This window comes from Bombina bombina, chromosome 6 (genome assembly GCF_027579735.1).
Source record: "Bombina bombina isolate aBomBom1 chromosome 6, aBomBom1.pri, whole genome shotgun sequence".
Lineage (NCBI taxonomy): Eukaryota > Metazoa > Chordata > Amphibia > Anura > Bombinatoridae > Bombina > Bombina bombina.
This window is the reverse complement of record NC_069504.1, coordinates 666,905,845-666,933,700: the sequence shown is the minus strand read 5'-3', so window position 1 is coordinate 666,933,700 and position 27,856 is coordinate 666,905,845.

The window sequence follows — 27,856 nt, the reverse complement described above, 5'->3', positions numbered from 1 at the left end:
CCTATGTACCCCTAATCTGCTGCCCTAACATCGCCGACCCCTATATTATATTTATTAACCCCTAATCTGCCCCCCACAACGTCGCCTCCACCTGCCTACACTTATTAACCCCTAATCTGCCGAGCGGACCTGAGCGCTACTATAATAAAGTTATTAACCCCTAATCCGCCTCACTAACCCTATAATAAATAGTATTAACCCCTAATCTGCCCTCCCTAACATCGCACACCTAACTTCAATTATTAACCCCTAATCTGCCGACCGGAGCTCACCGCTATTCTAATAAATGTATTAACCCCTAAAGCTAAGTCTAACCCTAACACTAACACCCCCCTAAGTTAAATATAATTTTAATCTAACGAAATTAATTAACTCTTATTAAATAAATTATTCCTATTTAAAGCTAAATACTTACCTGTAAAATAAATCCTAATATAGCTACAATATAAATTATAATTACATTGTAGCTATTTTAGGATTAATATTTATTTTACAGGAAACTTTGTAATTATTTTAACCAGGTACAATAGCTATTAAATAGTTAAGAACTATTTAATAGTTACCTAGTTAAAATAATTACAAAATTACCTGTAAAATAAATCCTAACCTAAGTTACAATTAAACCTAACACTATACTATCATTAAATTAATTAAATAAAATACCTACAATTACCTACAATTAAACCCTAACACTACACTATTAATACATTAATTAAATACAATACCTACAAATAACTACAATGAAATAAACTAACTAAAGTACAAAAAATAAAAAAGAACTAAGTTACAAAAAATCAGCCAATCAGAATCAAGTTCAATCCGATTGGCTGATCCAATCAGCCAATCAGATTGAGCTCGCATTCTATTGGCTGTTCCGATCAGCCAATAGAATGCGAGCTAAATCTGATTGGCTGATTCCATCAGCCAATCAGAAAATTCCTACCTTAATTACGATTGGCTGATAGAATCCTATCAGCCAATCGGAATTCGAGGGATGCCATCTTGGATGACGTCATTTAAAGGAACCGTCATTCGTCGTTCAGTCGTCGGCCAGGATGGATGTTCCGCGTCGGAGGTCTTCAGGATGCTACCGCTCCGCTCCAGATGGATGTCGATAGAAGATGCCGCCTGGATGAAGACTTCAATCGGATGGAAGACCTCTTCTGCCCCGCTTGGATGAAGACTTCTACCGGATCATGGACATCTTCAGCCCCCCGCTTGGGCTTGGATCAGGACATCGGAGGAGCTCTTCAGGATGGATCGGTGAACCTGGTATGGTGAAGATAAGGTAGGAAGATCTTCAGGGGCTTAGTGTTAGGTTTATTTAAGGGGGGTTTGGGTTAGATTAGGGGTATGTGGGTGGTGGGTTGTAATGTTGGGGGGGTATTGTATGTTTTTTTTACAGGCAAAAGAGCTGAACTTCTTGGGGCATGCCCCGCAAAGGGCCCTGTTCAGGGCTGGTAAGGTAAAAGAGCTTTTAACTTTAGTAATTTAGAATAGGGTAGGGCATTTTTTATTTTGGGGGGCTTTGTTGTTTTATTAGGGGGCTTAGAGTAGGTGTAATTAGTTTAAAATTGTTGTAATATTTTTCTTATGTTTGTAGATATTTTTTTATTTTTTGTAACTTAGTTCTTTTTTATTTTTTGTACTTTAGTTAGTTTATTTCATTGTAGTTATTTGTAGATATTGTATTTAATTAATGTATTGATAGTGTAGTGTTAGGTTTAATTGTAGGTAATTGTAGGTATTTTATTTAATTAATTTAATGATAGTGTAGTGTTAGGTTTAATTGTAACTTAGGTTAGGATTTATTTTACAGGTAATTTTGTAATTATTTTAACTAGGTAACTATTAAATAGTTCTTAACTATTTAATAGCTATTGTACCTGGTTAAAATAATTACAAAGTTTCCTGTCTATCTGCAGTCTGTAAACAACAGTAGATTTTTTCTGTTCAGTCTTAACCCCGGGGTGGTTATTATTTCCCCCCCCCCCCCCCCTCACACTGTTTGTTTTTTGGTTTGTTATAGACGTACCGCTTTGTGTGTTATTTCATTCATTTGCGCTTAAATGGACAGTACACTGTTAAATTGTTTTTCCATAAATGTATTTTAAATGACTTGTTAAACCAACTGCAGGGTATAAAATATTTGAGAAATTGCATTTTCGGGTTTATTTGTGTATCTGAAGTAGCTGGTTTTGTGCTTTGAAACCACAGCCTAATACAATGGGTTGAGCTTCAGGTAATATCAGATCTCATTTTGTTATCATTTTTATGTACACAGACTTGCTTCCTTATCTTATATTTGTCTGGAACACCAAAGCTCAATACATAGAGAGAACAATGGAAAATTATCATTTTATTACTTAACTATCATGCCCCCCCACTGAGGGTGTAATCTCTTCTGCTGGCTGTGTTTACTTAGGCTTGTCAATAGCATATATGCCAGTATCAAAACTCTCAGTATAGGTTGGGAAACCACAAGCTAAATCAGCTATTTCAAATGCTGAAATATGAGTAAAGGAGCTACTTGCAACCAATTTAATACACTCTAGCAGGTAAAAAGGATCATTGGGAATAATTTAAAGGGGAGAAAGTTTTTGGGTGAACTGTCCCTTTAAGCGTGACATGCTTGTTTAATAAAACATTTTTACTTGCAACACACTTATACCTGTGCTCCTCGCATTCTTTTCTATTTAATAACTACTTAGTTAAAATAAATACAAATTTACCTGTAAAATAAAACCTAACCTGCCTTACACTAAAACTTACCATTACAATCAAATCAAATAAATTAAATGAATCAAATTCAATTATCAAAATTACAAAAACAAACAAACACTAAATTGCGCAAAATAAAAAACCACATTATCAAAAATAAAAAAGAATTACACCTAATCTAATAGCCCTATCAAAATAAAAAAGCCCCCTAGAGCACCTTTGCAGTTAAGTAGATGAAAACATGTAAAAGCATATTTATGCAATATTCATATTTACTAAAGGTTTTAACTATGTATTTAATTTAAATAGTTCACATTCCAATGTTCTACACATAGCAGAATATGTTCTATGTATTTCTAAATAGATATTCCTGTATATCTGTATATATCTATGCCTATATATAATTATATATCTATCTATCTATATCTATCTATCTATCTATCTATCTATCTATATATATATATATATATATATATATATATATATATATATATATATATAGAGGGATATGTCTGCACCTCACTGACGAGGCCCAAAGGAGGCCGAAACGAGCATCTGGGGTTGTCATGTTCCTTGTTCAGAGGAGAATTGCCTGGTATTTCGGGGCTGGACTGACCATGTCGGCGGGATCAGACTGATATACTACAGGAAAGTTTTCCTCTGTGAAAAGCACAATTGGGCAGAAAGAAGCTACTACCAGGTGGCAACCGGGCCATAGAACAAGCTATTGATGCTGCTGTTCGTTCCTGGCAGACTGCTTCTCATTCTGTTTTGCATATGTAAATAGGACCCTGGGGATAGTCTCCCTAAGGGTGATGGGGGAAGCCAGACGTGGACTCCTTGCCCAATGTGCTTAGAGGGATATGGCTGCACCTCACTGTCGAGGCCCAAAGGAGGCCGAAATGATCGTTTGGGGTTGTCATGTTCCTTGTTCAGAGGAGAATTGCCTGGTATTTCGGGGCTGGACTGACCATGTCGGCGGGATCAGACTGATATACTACAGGAAAGTTTTCCTCTGTGAAAAGCACAATTGGGCAGAAAGAAGCTACTACCAGGTGGCAACCGGGCCATAGAACAAGCTATTGATGCTGCTGTTCGTTCCTGGCAGACTGCTTCTCATTCTGTTTTGCATATATATATATATATATATATATATATATATATATATATATATATATATATATTGTACCAAAATACCATTAGATCTAGGTAGAAATATGTATTTATTTATAAATAGAACATATTCCTGTATGAAGAACTCCATCTCACTAAAGTTTGGGTACTCTGCTTTGCTAAAAAGATGTCTTACTACTCCATGTAGACTGAGTAAGTAATCACTACTAATGTATGCTATTAAATCAACCGTAGGGTACCATTATAGGGATGCTCATCTAAATTCACTTACACTGGGATAACGATTCTAATCACTGCCGTTTTACTTTTGTTGAGAGGAAAAACATTTAAGACTACATAAAACAACATAGGGAATGGAGAAGCCATTGCAATCTTAATTGCCAGACTAGAACTGTTGCTTCAATACCTCAAGATTAATTCATATGTTATTCTCTAAAGTCATTAAAAAAGAATGGAGAGATTTGTTTTTATGAATATCATGTCATGCCTGATGAAACGGCCTGTGTGCCGAGAAACACTTTGCAGACGTTGTTGCAACCTGTTAGCAACTTTGTTTTAATAAATGCACTTGCTTTTGGTAACTCTGGATCGTTTGAAGAGCAGCTGTATCCACCAGAGTGTTAGTCAGCTGGAGATTATAAATATCAGCTTGTCTGTATGTACTGACTTCTGTTTAGTGCCAACTCCCTTGAGAGTAAGTTGTGTGGATCTGCCTCACATATTCTTTTTATTGAAACAGTATCTTGCTATGTGGTGCCCTTTTAATGTTTTACAGATGTTTTTATGAAAGAATGCCTCAAATTTATTTTTCTGTACTGAAGTTTAAGTAAACATCTGCTATTTTATTAAGCCTACAGCAAATATAGAGTTGATCTTTTGCTATAAGCAGGATTTGAATTGAGTCCTTGTCCTTTGCCAGACATTACTTAGAATTATAGAATTTTTTCTTATGTTGTCCAGTGATGTCACCACTACCGTATATACTCAGTATTTCCAAGTAGAATGATATCTATAGTTTATAAAAGGTTATAGATTTTGCAGTGTAGGTTCTGATTTACTGTTTTGAGCAGGTGTGTTTAAAGTAGACATGCACAGTAAGATTCTGAAAAATGTAAAAAAACAAAAAAAAGTTGTGAGTGGCGCAATTTTGGAATTTAGGTTACACTACAGGTATCTGAAGAAGAATTGCTGTAAATGTGCCAACACATCAACACTGGAATACAGTGAAATATAGATTTCAACATGGCAGCATCCAGAGGGAAGTGGGGATTGGGGAATAACCTCAGTACTAAGTTTATAAAATGTATTTAGGGCCAGATTATGAGTGGATCGGTAATTACCACTCCCGCTCGCATGCTAACTCTGCTCAGCTTCTGCTCTTTGCTTGAGTATTACAAGTTTAAAGTAAATCTTTATCGTTCATGCACTAACCCGACACATGCAAAGAGCAGAAGTTACAATATCGCAACCGCTTTAACGTCCTCTGCCATTGACTTCAATGGAGAGAGAAAAGTGGAAAAAACCCAACCCGTGCCCTAACCCTAATCACCATAAGCCCTCTACTCTATAAACCCCTAACCTGTTGCAAAGTCCCCACTACACTAGTAACCCCTAAACCACCACTACCCCATCACAAAGTAACCCACTACACTATTACTCACTAAACCTCCACCACCTCATCACAAAGTAACCCACTACACTATAAACCCTTCAACCATGACACCCCATCGCAAATTAACCCACTTCACTATTAACCCCTAAACCGCCACTACCCCCATCCCAAAATATCCTACTAACATCTACACTCTAGATTCTTTATAGATTGATTTTATTTTGTGAAAACACCAGTGGTATAGTGCTTATTTGATTTTAACATATACTTAATTCTAACATATGTGTAAACTAACCATTACATATTTTATCCTGCAAATAACTCTCTTACGGCTAGATTTAGAGTTTTGTCGGTAACGACCCCCGTAGCTAACGCTGGCTTTTTTCTGGCCGCACCTTTTAAATACCTCTGGTATTGAGAGTTCACAGAATGGCTGCGTTAGGCTCCAAAAAAGGAGCATAGAGCATATTTAACGCAACTTCAACTCTTGATACCAGAGTTGCTTACGGATGCGGCCAGCTTCAAAAACGTGCTCATGCACGATTCCCCCATAGGAAACAATGGGGCTGTTTGAGCTGAAAAAAAACCTAACACCTGCAAAAAAGCCGCGTTCAGTTCCTAACGCAGCCCCATTGTTTGCTATGGGGAAACACTTCTTACGTCTGCACCTAACACTCTAACATGTACCCCGATTCTAAACACCCCTAACCTTACACTTATTAACCCCTATTCTGCCGCCCCCGCTATCGCTGACCCCTGCATATTATTATTAACCCCTAATCTGCCGCTCCGTAAACCGCCGCTACTTACATTATCCCTATGTACCCCTAATCTGCTGTCCCTAACACCGCCGACCCCTATATTATATTTATTAACCCCTAATCTGCCCCCCACAACGTCGCCTCCACCTGCCTACACTTATTAACCCCTAATCTGCCGAGCGGACCGCACCGCTATTATAATAAAGTTATTAACCCCTGATCCGCCTCACTAACCCTATAATAAATAGTATTAACCCCTAATCTGCCCTCCCTAACATCGCCGACACCTAACTTCAAACATTAACCCCTAATCTGCCGACTGGAGCTCACCGCTATTCTAATAAATGTATTAACCCCTAAAGCTAAATCTAACCCTAACACTAACACCCCCCTAACTTAAATATAATTTAAATCTAACGAAATTAATTAACTCTTATTAAATAAATTATTCCTATTTAAAGCTAAATACTTACCTGTAAAATAAATCCTAATATAGCTACAATATAAATTATAATTATATTATAGCTATTTTAGGATTTATATTTATTTTACAGGTAACTTTGTATTTATTTTAACCAGGTACAATAGCTATTAAATAGTTAAGAACTATTTAATAGCTAAAATAGTTAAAATAATTACAAAATTACCTGTAAAATAAATCCTAACCTAAGTTACAATTAAACCTAACACTACACTATCAATAAATTAATTTAATAAAATACCTACAATTACCTACAATTAAACCTAACACTACACTATCAATAAATTAATTAAATACAATATCTACAAATAAATACAATTAAATAAACTAACTAAAGTACAAAAAATAAAAAATTTAGGTTAGGATTTATTTTACAGGTAATTTTGTAATTATTTTAACTATTTTAGCTATTAAATAGTTCTTAACTATTTAATAGCTATTGTACCTGGTTAAAATAAATACAAAGTTACCTGTAAAATAAATATTAATCCTAAAATAGCTAAGATATAATTATAATTTATATTGTAGCTATATTAGGATTTATTTTACAGGTAAGTATTTAGATTTAAATAGGAATAATTTATTTAATAAGACTTAATTTATTTCGTTAGATTTAAATTATATTTAAGTCAGGGGGTGTTAGTGTTAGGGTTAGACTTAGCTTTAGGGTTTAATCCATTTATTAGAATAGCGGCGAGATTTGGTCGGCAGATTAGGGGTTAATAATTGAAGTTAGGTGTCGGTGATGTTAGGGAGGGCAGATTAGGGGTTAATACTATTTATTATAGGGTTATTGAGGCGGGAGTGAGGCGGATTAGGGGTTAATAACTTTATTATAGTAGCGGTGAGATCCGCTCGGCAGATTAGGGGTTAATAAGTGTAGGCAGGTGGAGGCGACGTTGAGGGGTGCAGATTAGGGGTTAATAAATATAATATAGGGGTCGGCGGTGTTAGGGGCAGCAGATTAGGGGTACATAAGGATAACGTAGGTGGCGGCTCTTTGCGGTCGGCAGATTAGGGGTTAATTATTGTAGGTAGCTGGCGGCGACGTTGTGGGGGGCAGGTTAGGGGTTAATAAATATAATATAGGGGTCGGCGGTGTTAGGGGCAGCAGATTAGGGGTACATAAGTATAACGTAGGTGGCGGTCGGCAGATTAGGGGTTAAAAAATTTTAATCGAGTGGCGGCGATGTGGGGGGACCTCGGTTTAGGGGTACATAGGTAGTTTATGGGTGTTAGCGTACTTTAGAGCACATTAGTTAAGAGCTTTATAAACCGGCGTTAGCCCAGAAAGCTCTTAACTACTGACTTTTTTCTGCGGCTGGAGTTTTGTCGTTAGAATTCTAACGCTCACTTCAGCCACGACTCTAAATACCGGAGTTAGAAAGATCCCATTGAAAAGATAGGATTCGCAATTGACGTAGGGGGATCTGCGATATGGAAAAGTCGCGGCTGAAAAGTGAGCGTTAGACCCTTTCCTGACTGACTCCAAATACCGGCGGTAGCCTAAAACCAGCGTTAGGAGCCTCTAATGCTGGTTTTCACGGCTCCCGCCAAACTCTAAATCTAGGTCTTAGTATTTTTCTTACCTTAAAAGTAACAAACCTAACATTGCTGGAAAAAATCAACATACAAGTTACCAAAAATAAAAAAGAGATATGCATATTCTAACCACACTTAAAAAACCACATCTAAAAAAAAACCAAAAAAAACCTATACTAACACCAAACTACAGAAATAGTCCTTAAATGGCCTTTTGTGGGGCATTATCCCTAAAATCATTTTTAAGCAATATTGAAATTTAATAAAGTGTTGAACTATGTATTTACTGTACATATTTCACATTCAAATGTTCTTCACATAGGGTAATATGTTCTTATATATATATATATATATATATATATATATATATATATATATATATATATTGTGACAGAACCCAATGCATAGTATTGGAAGGTGTCTATATTCCCCCAAAAGTGCGGCAGTGCAAGGTATGGTCTGACAAACCCAGGGAGAATAGTTGTGTTTGTTTACCACATAAAGAAAATATGTGATTTATTTCTGGGGTGGAGCATTTGGAGAGTAGGGAGGGCCAAAACTCCACCCTGCAGTTTGAAGGCAGCACATCATGTGAGAAAGTCCAGTCCAGGAATTCCGTCTCACCCAGCTAGCTACTCACATGCATGTGGTAATTAACAGCTGTAGTAAAGCCTTTACAACTTCCTCCATTTTTTAGTGTGGTATTGTTTCCTTAACAGACTATCAGTGTATTTGCCCGCATTCTCCCCAATATGTGACCTGGGATCTTACAACCACACAGTCTTCAAAGCTGGGAACACCACACAAGGTTGTAGCTTTATAAAATATAGTCGATTTATTTACAGGTCTGGCAAAAACAGGCAAAATAAACATAAAAAAAACAAAAGAGGCTTGCTCCACTGAGCACCTACTAACAGGTATAACTGACTGCATTAATTTGGCTTTTCACAAAAGATAAATGCAGAGACCTTTTAAACTTTGTTTTTCCGTTTATAGATAATTCCTCTCAGTCTCTCAGGAGAGAGTTGCAGTATCCCTTACTGCTGGCATTCTGACTGGGGATTTTTATTAGCACATGCAGGTGCTTTTCTCTCAAATATAAACAATAAGCCACATTTCAGGAAGCATGCAGCAAGACATAAAACAGCTGATGGTCTAGTTGACCTTGTGGAACGCTATGTGGTGGCAGGAGAGTTCCTACAATTACCCAACCAAGAAAAACCAAGGACCCCGAATATCCAGAGTCCCAGCAAATTGAGTAAGACTGTTCTGGGAAAAAGGGGGTCTCAGGAGGTTTTTACAACCAGAGGGACATTACAGAAAGGGGCAATAGTTTTGTGAGGCAGGAAGAGTCCACAAAAGCTTTAAAGATGTTGTCTAATGCTAATATCAGAGTGAGAGTCAGAGTCAGAATGCCAGCAGTAAGGGATACTGCAACATTCTCCTGAGAGACTGAGAGGAATTATCTCTAAAAGGAAAAACAAACGGCTAGATTACGAGTTGTGCGTTAAGGTAAAAAAGCAGCGTTAAGAGGTCCTAACGCTGCTTTTTTATGCCCGTTGCTATTACGAGTCTTGCAGGTTTAGGGGCCCTGCACACTTTTTTCTATGGGACTTCCATAGCGCTGGTATTACAAGTCTATCCTGGGAGGCCAAAAAGTGAGTGGTACACCCTCTACCTCTGGATGTCCGGTCTTCAGAACAGTAAGTCGATCTTCAGGGGGTTAGTGCTAGGTTTTTTTAAGGGTGTATTTGGTGGGTTTATTTTTTAGGTTAGGGCTTGTGCTGCAATAGAGCTAAATGCCCTTTTAAGGGCTATGCCCATCCAAATGACCTTTTCAGGGCAATGGGGAGCTTAGGTTTTTTTTAAATTAGTATTTTATTTGGGGGGTTGGTTGTGTGGGTGGTGGGTTTTACTGTTGGGGGTATTTTTGTATTTTTTTTACAGGTAGAAGAGCTGATTACTTTGGGGCAATGCCCTGCAAAAGGCCCTTTTAAGGGCTATTGGTAGTTTAGTTTAGGCTAGGGTTTTTTTTATTTTGTGGGGGCTTTTTTAATTTTGATAGGGCTATTAGATTAGGTGTAATTAGTTTAAAGATCTGTAATTTGTTTTTTATTTTTTATTTTTTTCTGTAATTTAGTATTTTTGTTGTTGTAATTTAGCTAATTTAATTTAATTTATTTAATTGTATTTAATTCAGTTAATTTATTTAATTGTTTTGTAGTGTTAGGTGTTATTGTAACTTAGGTTAGGTTTTATTTTACAGGTCAATTTGTATTTATTTTAGCTAGGTAGTTATTAAATAGTTAATAATTATTTAATAACTATTCTACCTAGTTAAAATAAATACAAACTTGCCTGTAAAATAAAAATAAACCCTAAGCTAGTTACAATGTAACTATTAGTTATATTGTAGCTAGCTTAGGGTTTATTTTATAGGTAAGTATTTAGTTTTAAATAGGAATTATGTAGTTAATGATAGTAATTTTATTTATATTTATTTAAATTATATTTAAGTTAGGGGGTGTTAGGGTTAGGGTTAGACTTAGGTTTAGGGGTTAATAAATTTAATATAGTGGTGGCGACGTTGGGGGCGGCAGATTAGGGGTTAATAAGTGTAGGTAGGTTGCAGTGACATTGGGGCGGCAGATTAGGGGTTAATAAATATAATGTAGGTGGCGGCAATGTTGGGGACAGCAGATTAGGGGTTAATAAGTATAATGTAGGTGGTGGCGGTGTCCGGAGCGGCAGATTAGGGGTTAATAAGAATAATGTAGGTGTCGGCAATGTCGGGGTGGCAGATTAGGGGTTAATACGTGTAAGATTAGGGATGTTTAGACTCGGGGTTCATGTTAGGGTGTTAGGTGTAAACATAACTTTAGTTTCCACATAGGAATCAATGGGGCTGTGTTAATGAGATTTACACTGCTTTTTGGCAGGTGTTAGACTTTTTCTCAGCCGGCTCTCCCCATTGATGTCTATGGGGAAATCGTGCACGAGCACGTACGACTTAAGCAGCGCTGGTATTGGAGTGCGGTAAGGAGCTCAATTTTGCTCTACGCTCACTCTTGTCTTTTAACACCGGGTTTGCAAAAACCCGTAATACCAGCACTGAAGGAAAGTGAGCGGTGACACAAAACTGCTCGTTAGCACCGCATAGCTCCTAACGCAAAACTCATAATCTGGTCGATAGTTTGAAAGTTCTGTGCATTTATCTTTTGTGAAAAGCCAAATTAGTGCAGTCAGTTAAACCTGTTAGTAAGTGTTCAGTGGAGCAAGCCTCTTTTGTTTTCTTTATGTTTATTTTGCCTGTTTTTGCCAGATTTGTAAATAAACCGACTATATTTTACCTGTAAATATATGGATTATATTTTATAAAGCTACCACCTTGTGTGGTGTGTTCAGCTTTGAAGACTGTGTGGTTGTAAGATATATTATAGTATAGTATAGATATATGTTTTACACAAAAAACATTAGATATATGTAGACATATGTATTTATGAATAAATAGAACATTCTGCTATGTGAAGAACATTGGAATGTGAAATATTCATATCAGGTCAGGGCACTTAAGAAAATGTGATCAGGTTTGTGCGCAAGTAGGGTGATAGTTTTTCCCCCACTTTTCATGCTCCACTGACTTCTATGGGGAATACGTTAATGCAATCACAATATTTTAACTTTGGCTTTTTGCGTGATTCGGGTTAGCAAGCAAGTGAAAACTTTTTACTTTCCACTTGTAATATGTGCGGTATCCAAACATGCAAAAAGCATAAGTCCAGCAATGTTAAGGGGTGAATGGGAGTGCTACATAGCGGTTCACTCATTATCTAGCCCAAAGCAAAATATTATAAGCAAAGGGGAAATCTTCTGTCATTTAACTGCCAATCTTATGTAACATACTCTGCTGATTACTGTGATATCCTGCTTGAAAATCATTGATATACATTGATCTATGTTTTTTAGTAATGCTCTGTTTATTTTGAAATTGGTTGATTTAAAACATAGCTTATCATGGATGGCAATGTGCGGCTGTATACATTTTGAAAACAGAATTGTTTGCTATGGTATCACAAACATTTGAACTGGAAAACATTTCAACCCCTTGTGGTCATTTTCTTGCTTTCTCAGAGAGCTCACATTCCTAAAACATATTGCACAGTACATAGGTTTATTATGCCACAACAACACAGCAAGAACAATAAAAAACAAACAGTGAATTACAGTATATTTGTTTTTGCTTCTTTAGAAAGGGGATATTTGCATTTCAAGGTTATAAATACAAATGGTATGAATCCTCAATTGTTTTAATCCATACATTGTTACAGCAGTGCATATATTAATTTGCGTTCCTTTAGAGAAAGGATTAGCGTTATTCACAAAATATTGCTGTGTGTTGAAGAAACAGTAAAGTCAAAATTAAACATTCCTGGATCAGATAGAGCATGAAGTTTTAAATAGCGTCCCAATTTACTTCTATTATCAAATTTTACTTTTTTCTCTTTGTATCCTTTGATGAAGAGTAAAGCTATGTAGGCTGAGCTTAGCAGTGTGCCCGTGTCTTTAGCATTCTATAGGAGAAGTATTTGCAACTATGTCTAACATTTCTATAAAGATTGTTGCAAACACTGCAATCAGACGTGCACTTCTGAGCTCACATGGTATTACTTTTTATCTAAGGATATCAAGAGAAATAAAAACAAATGATAATAGATGTAAATTGGAAATCTGTTTAAAATGCAATGCTCTATACAATACATTTGATTTGAATTTTGACTTGTCCCTTTAAGGAATATTCAATTACCTTTTTCTATTTGTTTCTTGAATTGCGTTGGGCTGTGGAGTGTTGATGTGTGGTTCCATATATCTTTCTCTTTGATGTGTATATACATTCTGATCATTATGTTCAGCAGTATGTTACTGAGTGCCTCTAGAGAGCAGTGCTTATCACGTTTTGCAATATGCTAACCTGCAGTGCTAGAGAACAGTAGTTTTCAGGTTTTTAGTATGATTCTCTGAAATTCTAGAGAGCTTATCGAGGGGTACTCATAAGTTTCCTTTAGATTTTTTACCTTTGACTTTAGGATCACACCATTAGTTTTAGCTAAAGTGTTATGGTTGAAGAGAGTAGCTAGGTATAAAATTGTAATATTTAATATCAACTCTCCTTTCCCTTAGCATCATCCTTTTTTTATTTTAAATGTATTACCACAGAAAGTATCTCTTTCTATTTTCAGAACAGAACACGATATACATGAATCCACCACAAGCTCTATAGGGTAGGTGATAGTAAACTTAAAGTGACATTAAGTGCTAAATAAATAGCAGATACAATAATATAGTCAAACAAAAGATTAGTCAAGAATAATGTGCAGATGTATTTTTTTTACAAAGTTAGTTTTTTCTGTGTTTGGCGGGGGGCAGCTCTATTGGCTGCTTCATTACCTCTGATGAAGCAGCCAATAGAGCTGTGAAATGTGTTAGGCCCCGCCCCCCGCCAAACACACAATCTACACAAGAGCAAAATAGTGCATCGGCTGTTGTACATTCAATAGTACATTAAGTGCTGAACCACTGACGCTCGTTTCTATAGGTAGTACACGGAGCAGATTAGCGGATACGCTGGTGTGGATGTACACACATCCAGGACTATCATGCTTCTTTTGATTGCCTTTATTAAGGCTATTTGTTTATATGTGCTTTTAGATTATATCCTGTTCAGGGATTGTTTAACGTATTCTGTTTCTGCAATATCCATCAAGAGACTGCAGACCTATATGATTTTATCCTATATAATAAAAGACAAGAGTTTGTCTGAAGCCGTCATGCGCAGTTCAGACAAACTCTTGCCGCGAGGACCCGGCAGCAGCTCAGCTGTAAGAGGCGCGCGAGGACCCGGCAGCAGCTCAGCTGTAAGAGGCGCGCGAGGACCCGGCAGCAGCTCAGCTGTAAGGAAGGAGTGAGGAGAGAGAGAGAGAGAGAGAGAGAGAGAGAGAGAGAGAGAGAGAGAGAGAGAGAGAGAGAGAGAGAGAGAGAGAGAGAAAATGAAAATGAATAAAGAAAGAAATAACATAAATAACATAACACGGCCCGTGTCAACGGGCTTTAGGACTAGTACTATATAAAAGAATAAATACATTTGCTTTTTACCCACACTGCTGTCACTAGTCTAATATACTAGAAAGACTACAATCTGTTGATATTTATCAGTGGGGACTTTTGCTACTACTTGCTTACAAGCATCTCTGTTCAGTACCTCATACTAGCTGAGGTTAAATCAAGTGAGTGCGTAATTGTCTCTTGTTTTTTGTGTTTTTGAATCTAAGACATATTACACTAGGTGGTCGATTTATGAAGCAGCGGATGCTTCTTCCGACCCACTCCTCTTCAGTTCCGCCTGAAGCGGAAGTTAAGAAGCAGCGGTCCTAAACACAAGCATGTGCACACAATGTGTTATATGCACATGATATTCACATACATGTACATAAGGCTATGATATAATTACAATGTGGTTTAACATGTTTACATGATGTATCAACATTTTGGTTGCTATGGCAACCCTTTGGCAGTTTTTTCTTAAATTAGGGGGAGGGGTTTAGGATATTCACTATTTGATTGTGTATACATTGTTGCAATGCACAATATCACTTTGCCTGAGGAAGGGGATACGTTCCTCGAAACGTCACTTTAAAAAGGCACCAGTTATTTGAAGACCAGTGAGTGAAAGCCTGCTTTGTTCACTGTGATTTATTGCATGCACCCTGGCAGCTGACATCTGAAATGAGAGTGCACTCCTGCAATATATAGATATAAATATATTCTTTTTTTATTTTTGCTAAATACAATTAAACATTTTATACAACAATCTCAAGATGTTTAAAGTGTCTTTACCATCTTTGATATACACCCTACAACCCAATTTAATCCATGACTTACTTTCACTGTGTGAAGAAGACAGTCAAAACAGTAGTCTTGACTAGACAATAGAAACCATTTAAAGGAGGGCTACTAAAATGGTACATGGTGTCTAGGGAATACAACTTACAAGAAAATACTCTGTTGCCTTAGTAGTTATAGATCAAGGGAGAATAAAGCGAGGTGATACAGCTACATTACCTCACCAGCAACACAACCCTCTTAAATTGTAGCTGATCAGCCCCAACTGCTGCAGCCCAACAGGACATCTCCTGGTGTCTTGGTAGGCCATTCAGCCTTATTTCTTAGGCATTGAAGCATATTGTAAGTCTCTAGTTTGACATAAAACCCATATGAGAGTTTTTGCATGTCATATAAAATGATGTACTGTTGCATAGAAATGTTTGCAACTTTGTTAAAATAACATAAAGAGTCGACCTGTAATTTCATGTGTGTCTTGTACCAGGGAGAGCAACAAATGCACCTATTAGTGCTGAAAAGGGAGAACACAGACTGCTGAGAAATCAGATCACCTTTACCAAAAAAACGTATACCAAAACAATGCAATGATTATACATTAGGCAATACTCAGCTTGGACTGTTAATGGTTTGTTAGTTGTTAAAAACGGCATATATAGGCAGGAAGACAAATCACTGTAATCACACACAAGAGGAACTTCATCTCAGTAATCAACAAAACACTTTTGGAAGATGTTTCAGCAAAGTCTCCTCTCAACAGATGCTAGTTCAATTCTTTGTTCTGCTTGGAGCAACTCTTCTAACAATTCTGGTGGGTTTTTGTGTTCAGTTAAAGTCCCTATTCAAGTTTCATTTGCATATAGGTTTAATCAATCTGTTCTTACAAAGTCTTGCACACAACCCATCCACACTAGACTATGTTAATCTAGTTTGCAATCTTCTCTTAGTTCTAAACTTTGTAACTGCTTTTCACTTCAGTTTGTAATCTAACTCTCTGTTTCTCACTCTTGCTTGCTTCAGTTTAGTTAGGTGTCAGAGAGCACCCACAACTATGAACCCCCTTTTACTTTTCTCAGCACACACAGAGCATGACAAGAACAGAAAACACACCAAAATATCTCAGCACTATGTTTTGGTTTTTTTTTTAAAGGAAAAGGACTGTGAAAATGATATTAAACAAGCAGTGATATACAGTAGATATTTTCCCTGCACTCTGTTTTGATAAACATATGTTTGTGTTAGTCGTAATACAAGTTAATTTCTAATACAATACTGTGAGCCTATATTGTTATGTTGCGCACTGAGCAGCAAACGTTCACAGCATAGGATAAACAAACCTTAATTCATGTCAGCTAGCCTGGAAACAAGTGTATGTTTTTTTTCTGAAAGCAATGAAAAATAAAACAGCTTTACATCTGCAAATATTTTAACTGTTTGATTCATTCATGTATTGCTGCTTTTAAGGATTTATTAAAGATTAACTTTTTAACTGATTCTGGGATCCCTTTGTGCCTTAGTTCTTGGATTGATTCATTATTTATGCTTGGAATCCGAAAAGTTTACAATCCCTTACAATATGAAAACCATATAAACCTTTTATAACTTTTGACCAAAGAAGTCAACTTGGTCTAGGGAATATCTGTGAAATCAAATAAAAATTTTAAACAAATATTTTAGGAAAATAAGCTATTTATGTGCAAAATATTTGAAACCACTTGCCACAAAGACCGCTGCTCCATAACCCTGTCCGTCTGCTCTGAGCAGGCGGACAGGAATCGCCGGAATTCAACCCGATCGAGTACGATTGGGTTTATTGACACCCCCTGCTGGTGGCCCATTGGCTGCGAGTCTGCAGGGGGCGGCGTTGCAACCGCAGCTCTTGTGAGCTGCTAGTGCAATGCTGAATACGGAGAGCGTATTGCTCTCCGCATTCAGCAATGTCTTGCGGACCTGATCCGCACTGTCGGGTAAGGTCCGCAAGACATTTGACCTCATAGAATTTGACGGTAGATAATTCCAAAAAGCCCATCAAGTCTACTCATATTACATATTATTCATAATGCTACTGACATGCTGTGTGCTGTTCCCATCATTCTGTGCAAGAGCAGGCCACAAGCATTCTAAAAGCTATTAGTCAGACTGATCTTTTGCCTTTTTAACCTATTTTACTATATTAACTCCTGCACTGTATGTAACCCTTGTACTGAGATGTGAGACAAAGTACAGAGGCGCCAATGGTGCAGATCAATGGTGATATAAGGCACAACAACACCCCAATATGCACAGGATACTCACATGTGGTGAAGGCAATCAATTTTGCCCATAGAGACAGGCTGGATTTCACAGGCTGAGGAAACAGTATACCTGAGAAACGCGTTGCATGTATTCCTTATGTATAAGATACATTTTTAACACTGAGATGAGTGGTATTATTTTTTATACTTTTTAAATAAATTTACTTTTATATCAAATCCACTCCTAGTGTTATAATTGATACTTCCTGTTGCTATGCTACTTTAGAGTATTAACACTCTGACACCCACCCATCCGTTACTCCACCTTGGAACAGCTAGCTGGATTGCTGTGAAATCCAGCCTGTCTCTATGGGCAAAATTGATTGCCTTCACCACATGTGAGTATCCTGTGCATATTGGGGTGTTGTTGTGCCTTATATCACCATTGATCTGCACCATTGGCGCCTCTGTACTTTGTCTCACATCTCTAGTTTCCCTCCATTTAGATACCGATAGAGAGCTGCCTACTTGTTCAGCTAGCTGGATTGCTGCTAAAATCCAGCCCGCCTCTATTGGCATAACTGAATGCCTTCATCTATTGTGAGTACCCTGTTATCTTAGTACATTGGTACACCTCCAGAAACCTCCATTGATCTGCACCATTGGCGCCCCTTCCGTGTTGTTCTTTCTTTTCAGAAACCCTTGTACTGATACCACTTTGGACTTTTACGATATCTTTATTTGAACATTAGACCATTCATAGGGGGGCCATGTACTAAGCTTCGAAGTGACCGTCCGACTGTATTTCCGCGTCAAAATTCGTTCACGATCTGCTTCTCGTATTTACCAATCTGCGATCGAATCGAAAAACCACTATTTTTCATCAGCTATCGTAATTTTACGCAACTGATCGTTCCGAAGCCTTTTTCCACTTACTACATGTTCGATCGCAAGTAAATTCGCTGTAATCGGAAATGATGAATGTTACAACTAATCCGTCGGCTCCAACTTTCACTGTAACTTCGCGTGATTTGCTTCACGACCATTTAGGTAGCGAATACAATAGAAAACTATAGGGGGTATTAACCTGACGCCAGGTAGAAGTACTTAAGTGAAAGGACTAGACTACTATTGTACCTCGAGCATATTGCTTTTCTTTGGCAATTTTGGAATTAGTTTGACTCTTTATCTCGTTGAACCTTTTTTTGCAGGAGTCGATATCTTTTTTAGTGGGTCCTTGAGCACTCACTGCGTCACTAATTTTTTCCCAAATAATCTTCTTACGAGCGCCGGGGGTTTGCTTGACTCGACTACCATAAATATTGTCATAATATTCGAGTACTAGATCAACAAGTACAACATTCTGTTGATGAGAGAAATTAGGGTTGCGAGTCTTCTTAGAAGTAGCTGAATCTCCGGAGCAAGCCATCTTGTCAAAGTGAATACCAAAAAGTAAATAAACAATATTCTAAGATTTCTGGGAAAATGCACATTCTTATACATGTCAGCAGCCAGACGTTGCCACTTGTCTGACGATTATGACACCTAGATCGTCAAGTGGGTAAAGAACTAAACCAATCAGGTCGCAGACTGCTTTGTAACTTTGCTCTTTCGCGCTGAACGAAGCTTCAAAGTTATCAATAATCCGATTGTCTTCAACACACAATAGACACAAAATTTTACGGCTTGGTTTTTAGTACATTCATGTAACGAAGTTCTATCCGCATGGTGCGAATGCCGGCGGGTTAATTTGATACGGTATGTGCGAAAAAATTGACGCCTTAGTACATGGCGCCCATATTGTTGTCCTCTACACTTCTACCTACAGTGTGCAGAATGAGAAATGTCCTTTTTAAAATAAAGTCCTGTGTACTCTAAACATTTGCAAATGGGTTAAAGGGACATTAGTCTGTTTTGTCTTTCTTGTATCTAAAAGTGGACATTTAAAATGTTTCACAATGTTTTTTTGTTTTTTTTTTCATAAAAAGGATGTTCCTGTACTGAGAAAAAAACAAAGAAACAATTTTCGCTTCTTGTTGTAAAGCATGTCATGACCTACCAGTAAAGCAGCAGGAGTTCTGCTTGTCAGCAAGTGAACAGTCAGGCCTTAGGCCCATTTTGTTTCAACATAATAAAACAAAGAACAACTTCAGCATAAGCTCTTCGTGCAAAAAAATGTTTTAATATGTTTAAATTGTTTTCTTTCATACACATGATATAAATATTTAGAGTTTTCTGTAAGCAACCAATTCAAACATATGCTGTTTTTCCATTAGACCTTGCACATTTAGAAAATATGTTAAGTTTTCAAACAATACCAGAAACAGCAACAGACACACCACAGAAGTGGTACTATTGTCATGTTTCTATAGAGTATATGGTAAATAACAATTGGCTAGATTACGAGTTTTGCGGTATGAGTGAAAAAGCAGCGTTAAGGTTCTTTTTCACTACCGCTGGTAATACGAGTTTTGCAGGTTTAGCTGCACCGCACACTTTTTTGGCTGTAACGCAATGTAACTACTGCAGCTTTCAAAAAGTCCTTTTTCAATGGGACTTCCTCTGCACCGGTATTACGAGTCTGCCTGGGAGGTCAAAAAGTGAGCAGTACAACCAATACCATCAAGACCCGTACCGTAAACTGATAGTCAGTAGTTATGGGTTTTATGCTACAATGCCGTAACATAAAACTCATAACTAAAATGCTAAAACGTACACTAACACCCATAAACTACCTATTAACCCCTAAACCAAGGCCCTCCTGCATTGCAAATAATAAAATAAAATAATTAACCCCAATCTGCCGCTCCCGACATCGCCGCCACTAGAATAAATATATTAACCCCTAAACCGCCATACTCCCGCATCGGAAACACTAGTTAAATATTATTGACCCCTAATCTGCTGCCCCCAATGTCACCGCCACCTACTTACATTATTAACCCCTAATCTGCCGCCCCTAACATCGCCGCCACCTACCTACATTTATTAACCCCTAATCTTCCGCCCCCAATGTCGCCCCCACTATACTAAAGTTATTAACCCCTAACCCTAAGTCTAACCCTAACACCCACTAACTTTAATGTAATTAAAATAAATCTAAATAAAACCTACTATTAATAACTAAATAATTCCTATTTAAATCTAAATACTTACCAGTAAAATAAACCCTAAGCTAGCTACAATATAACTAATAGTTACATTGTATCTATCTTAGGTTTTATTTTTATTTCACAGTTAAGTTTTATTTTGTTTTTTAACTAGGTAGACTAGTTAGTAAAAAGTTATTAACTATTTACTAGCTACCTAGCTAAAATAAATACAAATTTACCTGTAAAATAAAACCTAACCTGAGTTACACTAAAACCTAACCTTTGACTACAATTAAATAAATTACATTTATTCAATAAAATTAACTAAATTACAAAAAAACAACAACACTAAATTACACAAAATAAAAAAAAAATTATCAAATCTTTAAACTAATTACACCTAATCTAATAGCCCTATCAAAATAAAAAAAAAACCTCAAAATAAAAAACCCTAGCCTAAACTAAACTGCCAATGGCCCTTAAAAGGGCCTTTTGCGGGGCATTGCCCCAAAGAAATCAGCTCTTTTACCTGTAAAAAAATACAAACAACCCCCCAACATAAAAACCCACCACCCACACAACCAAACCCCCCAAATAAAATCCTAATTAAAAAACCTAAGCTCCCCATTGCCCTGAAAAGGGCATTTGTATGGGTATTGCTCTTAAAAGGGCATTTAGCTCTTTTTCCGCCCAAACCCTAAGCTAAAATTAAAACCCACCCAATAAACCCTTAAAAAAAAATAACACTAACCCCCGAAGATCCACTTACAGTTTTTGAAGACCGGACATCCATCCTCAACGAAGCCGGGAGAAGTCCTCAACGAAGTGGCAAGAAGTCCTCAACGAAGCCGGGAGAAGTCTTCATCCAAGCGGCAAGAAGTGGTCCTCCAGAAGGGCAGAAGTCTTCATCCAGACGGCATCTTCTATCTTCATCCATCCGGTGCGGAGCGGCTCCATCTTCAAGACATCCGGCGCGGAGCATCCTCTTCTTTCCATGGCTCTTCTCGAATGAAGGTTCCTTTAAGTGATGTCATCCAAGATGGCGTCCCTTGAATTCCAATTGGCTGATAGAATTCTATCAGCCAATCAGAGTTAAAGGTGAAAAAATCCTATTGGCTGATGCAATCAGCCAATAGGATTGAGCTTCAATCCTATTGGCTGATCCAATCAGCAAATAGGATTGAGCTTGCATTCTATTGGCTGTTCCAATCAGCCAATAGAATGCAAGCTCAATCCTATTGGCTGATTGGTTCAGCCAATAGGATTGAAGTTCAATCCTATTGGCTGATTGCATCAGCCAATATGATTTTTTCAACCGTAATGCCGATTGGCTGATAAAATTCTATCAGGCAATTGGAATCTAAGGGATGTCATCTTGGATGACGTCACTTAAAGGAACCTTCATTTGTCGGGAGTCGTCGTAAGAAGAGGATGCTCTGCGCCAGATGTCTTGAAGATGGAACCGCTCCTCGCCGGATTGATGAAGATAGAAGATGCCGTCTGGATGAAGACTTCTGCCCATCTGGAAGACCACTTGTCCCGGCTTGGATGAAGACTTCTCTCGGCTTCGTTGAGGACTTCTTGCTGCTTTGTTGAGGACTTCTCCTGGCTTCGTTGACGATGGATGTTGGGTCTTCAAAAACTGTAAGTGGATCTTCGGGGGTTAGTGTTAGGTTTTTATAAGGGTTTATTGGGTGGGTTTTATTTTTAGCTTAGGGTTTGGGTGGAAAAAAGAGCTAAATGCCCTTTTAAGGGCAATGCCCATACAAATGCCCTTATCATTGCTCTTTGGGGCAACGCCACGCAAAAGGCCCTTTTAAGGGCTATTGGCAGTTTAGTTTAGGCTAGGTTTTTTTTTTATTTTGGGCGGGGCTTTTTTATTTTGATAGAGCTATTAGATTAGGTGTAATTAGTTTAAAGATTTGATTATTTCTTTTTTATTTTGTGTAATTTAGTGATTTATTTTTTGTAATTTAGTTAATTGTATTTAATAAATGTAATTTTTTTAATTGTAGTGTAATGTTAGGTGTTAGTGTAACTCAGGTTAGGTTTTATTTTACAGGTAAATTTGTATTTATTTTAGATAGGTAGTTAGCAAATAGTTAATAACTATTTACTAACTAGTCTACCTAGTTAAAATAAATACAAACTTAACTGTGAAATAAAAATAAAACCTAAGATAGATACAATGTAACTTTTAGTTATATTGTAGCTAGCTTAGGGTTTATTTTACAGGTAAGTATTTATTTTTAATAGTTATTATTTAGTTATTAATAGTAGGTTTTATTTAGTTTTATTTTAATTACATTAAAGTTAATGGGTGTTAGGGTTAGGGTTAGATTTAGGATTAGGGGTTAATAACTTTAGTATAGTGGCAGCGACGTTGGGGGCAGAAGATTAGGGGCTAATAAATGTAGGTAGGTGGCGGTGATGTTATGGGCGGCAGATTAGGGGTTAATAAGTGTAAAGTAGGTGTCAGCAGTCTTTGGGGGTGGCAGATTAGGGGTTAATAAGTGTAATGTAGGTGGCGGTGACATTGGGGGCGGCAGATTAGGGGTTAATAAGTGTAGGTAGGTGTCGGGGGCAGCAGATAAGAGGTGTTTAGACTCGGGGGTTCATGTTAGGGTGTTAGGTGTAAACATAAATTTTGTTTCCCTATAGGAATCAATGGGGCTGCGTTACGGAGCTTTACGCTCCTTTATTGCAGGTGTTAGGTTTTTTCAGCCGGCTCTCCCCATTGATGTCTATAGGGAAAACGTGAATGAGCACGTAAAACCAGCTTACCGCAGCTCACCGCAGCGCTGGTATTAGAGTGCGGTATGGAGCTCAATTTTGCTTTACGCTACAATATTGCCCGCTAACGCTGGGTTTTTGCAAACCTGTAATACCAGCACTGTAGGGAGGTGAGCGGTGACAATAACTTGCAAGTTAGTACCAAGCAGCTGTTACCGCAAAACTCGTAATCTAGCCGAGTGTGTGTGTAACTCATTTTTTTCTAAATACTGCTGCTTAAAGCTCTTTGTGATTTTACATTGTGCATCAATATGGCTTTCCAAAATACCATATTTTAGTGCTTCATACCTATATCTTCCACTAAAAATACAGTACTTTCCATCATTATACACCTTATGCAGAAAATACCTTTTATTCAGCTAATACTGACAATATATGCACACTCCTCACAATGCACAGCGAAGAAAAAAATTAAATAAATAAATAGGTGGTTTATAGTCACTGCTGTAAATTCTCAACATTGCCTTTACAATTACCTCACATTTTAAAGGGACATGAAACCCCCAAAGATATTTGAGAATACAATTTTAGACAACTTTCCAATGTGCTTCTATTATTTAATTTGCTTTCTTCTCTTGATATCCTTTGCTGAAAGATTTATCTAGACAAGCTCAAGAGCAGCAGAGAACCTAGGTTCTAGCTGTTGATTGGTAGCTGCATATATATCTTGATTGTGATTGGCTCACCCATGAGTTCAGTTAGAAACCATTAGTGCATTGCTGCTCTTTCAACAAATGATACCAAGAGAATTAAACAAATTAGAAAATAGAAGTAAATTAGAAAGTTGTTTAAAATTGTATTCTCTATCTGAATAGTGAAAGAAATGTGGGTTTCATGCTCCTTTAAGGCAACAAGTCCATTCATTTCATTCTTTAAATAGAGGGGGGCCTCATCTCATGCCCCTCTATGAGCTTTTAGGATGGAGATAAACCTATATCAACCTTATGATTATGTTTGATATGCTATTGGGTTATGAAAATTGTCTTTCAGAAATGGTATTATTTCTCCCCACATTTGTTGGTATGATACAAGTACCTACTACTGTTGCAATTTTATATTATTTAAAGGGATATGAAACTCAATTTTATTTTCATGTTTCAGATAGAGCATGCAGTTTTAAACAACTTTCGAATTTACTTCACTCTCTTGGTACCTTTCATTGAAAAACAGGTACGTAAGTTTAGGAGCCGGACCATTCTATATGGCAGCAGTTTTGCGATAATGTTATTCATTTGCAAGACCACTAGATGTCAGCACTATTTCCTGCTATGTAGCGCTCCAGATTCCTACCTAGGTATCTCTCCAACACAGAATATCATGGTAACAAAGCAAATGTGATAATAGAAGTAAATTGGAGACGTTTTTAAAATGGTTTGCTCTGTCTGAATCACAAATATTTGGGTTTCCTATCTTTTTAATAACAATAATAATGGTGAACAGCAACAATTACCTGTTAAAATGTTGATTTTGTACTTTTCTGGGTTATGATACCTGTCCCCAATTCCCTCCCTCTTCTCACAGAAAAACAACCCTTTAGGCAATTGCTTTATGATTCCTATTAGAAGACCTGCAATATCATTGCTTTACACCAGAGTACTTCTCTGTATAGTTTCAAAAGCTATCACAAAACACAGCAGGGTGATTTTAAGCATTGAGAGTTTGGAGCGCAGTAAAAACAACAAACGTAATAAACACTTTAAACAAAATACAAGGAAGAAGGTACAGTTTTTTTTTACAGAATGTTCATTGACAAAATGCTGGCTATTTTCTCATCTCTGGCACTCTGTTGCCCATAACAAAATAGAAAAAAGAATCATAAAAGGAAGTGCTAAAAACACAGATATCAATTCTGTCTCATATTTTAGGCAACCTGACCTCTAACTACTGACAAAACCATTAATACAGACTTGATTCAGATCACAATACTGCATCAAAATACATACACACACTCATCAACAGGTTGCAAACAATGTGCTTGCCATTACTTTCATTAGAAAGAGTAAAATTACTTTTGAAAGCTTCCATGCCCTGATATGCATTGCTTACATCAGTTGCAAATCACAGTAAAATTCAGTGCAGACAGAATATGTATTAATGAGCTGGTGCTTTAAGTTTAATCTATAGGCTCCCTTTGTAATAAACCCTAACTTTGATCCCCCAATTGTATTAACTCTATCAGCAAACCTACCACAAATATCCCTTAGTGGACACCCTATAGAAGTAATTAACCTTAGTCACTACCTCTGATAAGTCGAGTCCTAACCAGTATCACCATACTTATTACAGGTAGGGTAAACTCACATTATTTGGGGTTTCATTAGGGTTAATTTTGGGCTAGGGTCAGTTAAAGTAAGATAAGTCTGGTTAGAAGCTACCTTTTTTGTCTTTACCGTGTGATATCCCATGGTGTAATATAAACCAGGTATTAGTGCCCAGGAACTCCTCATCAGAGGTCAGTGCATCTTTTATTAACTGAATTGCAAATTGGTAGCTGCCACTATGTAACAATACTGATATGCCTTCAATCCTGTTGCTTAAATATATCCATTATGAGAGACTATTGCATTTTTTCCCTATGCTGGCAACATCACAGGGTTGAGATGTAGCAACAGGTTTTTAAATAGTGTCACAATGCCATTCAATGAAAAGTATGTCTGTGGCGCTTCCAACTACTCCTAAACACACATACTGTATCCATCACTTACTGAAGTATGTTTATAACATGTAATATTCAGAAATTGTGCTTATCACTTGTATCTCCATTTAAAAGCTTTGCCTTCCCAAGTAGGGTTAATTATTAAAACCTGTACTGTTAAGGTGCTTGAGGACTTTTGAGACACAGGTCTAGTCTATACTATTATATCAACAAGCCGAGGAGGGGTCTCAAGTTTTGTGCTTATGCTTATATATCTAAGGTAGCAAACCAATTTTGTAGGACAATTTTATCCATGCACTAAAACCAAAATAAAACAAATGGTTAAAGATTGAAAAAAAAAAATGATTACACCTTTCAACTCTAAAGCCTTTAAACATTTTTCTTTCATACTGAAATCACAGTTTAATTTGTTTAAGTCATAATATATAAAGTGATTTAGAGTATAGGTAAATTGTTAATGATGAATTTTTTTTTTAATCTTAACAACTTTACACAAACGTATTTTCATATCTTCCAAAATTCACTTTCTCGAAGAATTGCTTTGTCAGTCTTTTAAAATAAATGCATCCTTTAGACCTTATACAATGCAAGTCCACATATGCATCACTTATTACATTGTTATATAGAACAGTTTCAGATACATAGGTATATTTCTAACAATAATGGATAAAATAGCCTTATGAAATGAAGACAGTGTTTGCAAAAAAACAAACTAGCAATCTATAAAATAAGAAACACAACCACACTTCTAAACTAGAGTAAAGAAATGTTTACTTACTTTTGTGTGAATAGAATGATGTATTCCTTCTTTATTTGTAACTGAATTAGTCCATATAGATGATACTATTTTATCTTACAGATAGTATGTCTTGTTCCTTTTCAATAGTCCTGAGAATTACTTTACTGTAACTGTTTCTTTTTAACACTGTTTCTTTTTAAATTCAGCAGTATATAAGCACGTTATTTCCTAGATGAAAAGGTCATTAAATCATTTAGCATACTGCAAATCCTCCAAAATCTTGTATTAATTCCTGAACAGGGAAGGCAGCAAGAACTGAAGTGATTCTGCAGCAACTGAAAGTGTGCTATGAGGGAACTGGTCCATTAAATAGTCATTTCAATTGCTCTCAGTGACTGAACTACTGTGTTGAATGAAGCTATCACTCTAATATTCTTATTGGTTCTGCTGTCATAGTCATTTCAGGACCAGGGAGAGCTACATAATACCAGTTTATTTTCTGGATTACTCCACATTGCTTTTACCATTTACTAGTATTTTAAAAGGTGGAGTGTATATTAAATACTCCACTGCTTTCCTATGTTTATACACAATAATTACATATGGATTTTTGATGTTTTAGAACTTGTGCTGAGGGGATTTCCTTTTTTTATTGTGTGTTTTTGTTTGTTTTTGTTTTATTCTCATTGCATTGCATGTGTGTATTGCAAAGAGCATTATGTGTGATTAACAATAATTATTTTTTTTCTGTACATTTTCATTTAATGATTTGATTTGTTTCCATATAATTGAACTGTTAAGTCACATTAGTTAAATTATTAGTTAAAAAAAAAAAAAACTAATCAACAAGAAACAGAAATTTAAAATGGTCTACCTTTTTTTCCTGTTTTTATTATGAACATGCTAAATAACATGTGAATAACAAATATAAACAATACAAAACATAAACAATAATTCATATTTTCTAGTGAAATGTACACACTATTAGAAATGAGAAAGATCTTAACACGTCATCACTTTATCTAATCTGATTATCACAAGATTGTGGTGTAATTGTGTAATGTTCTTGAATTGTACAGTTCTATATCAAAATTAAGATCTCACAAACAAAACAAGTATTTGTAAAATAAAGTCCTGATTTTTTCAGAAGTACATTGCATCCTTCAGCTTAAACCATGTACAAAAATGATCACACTG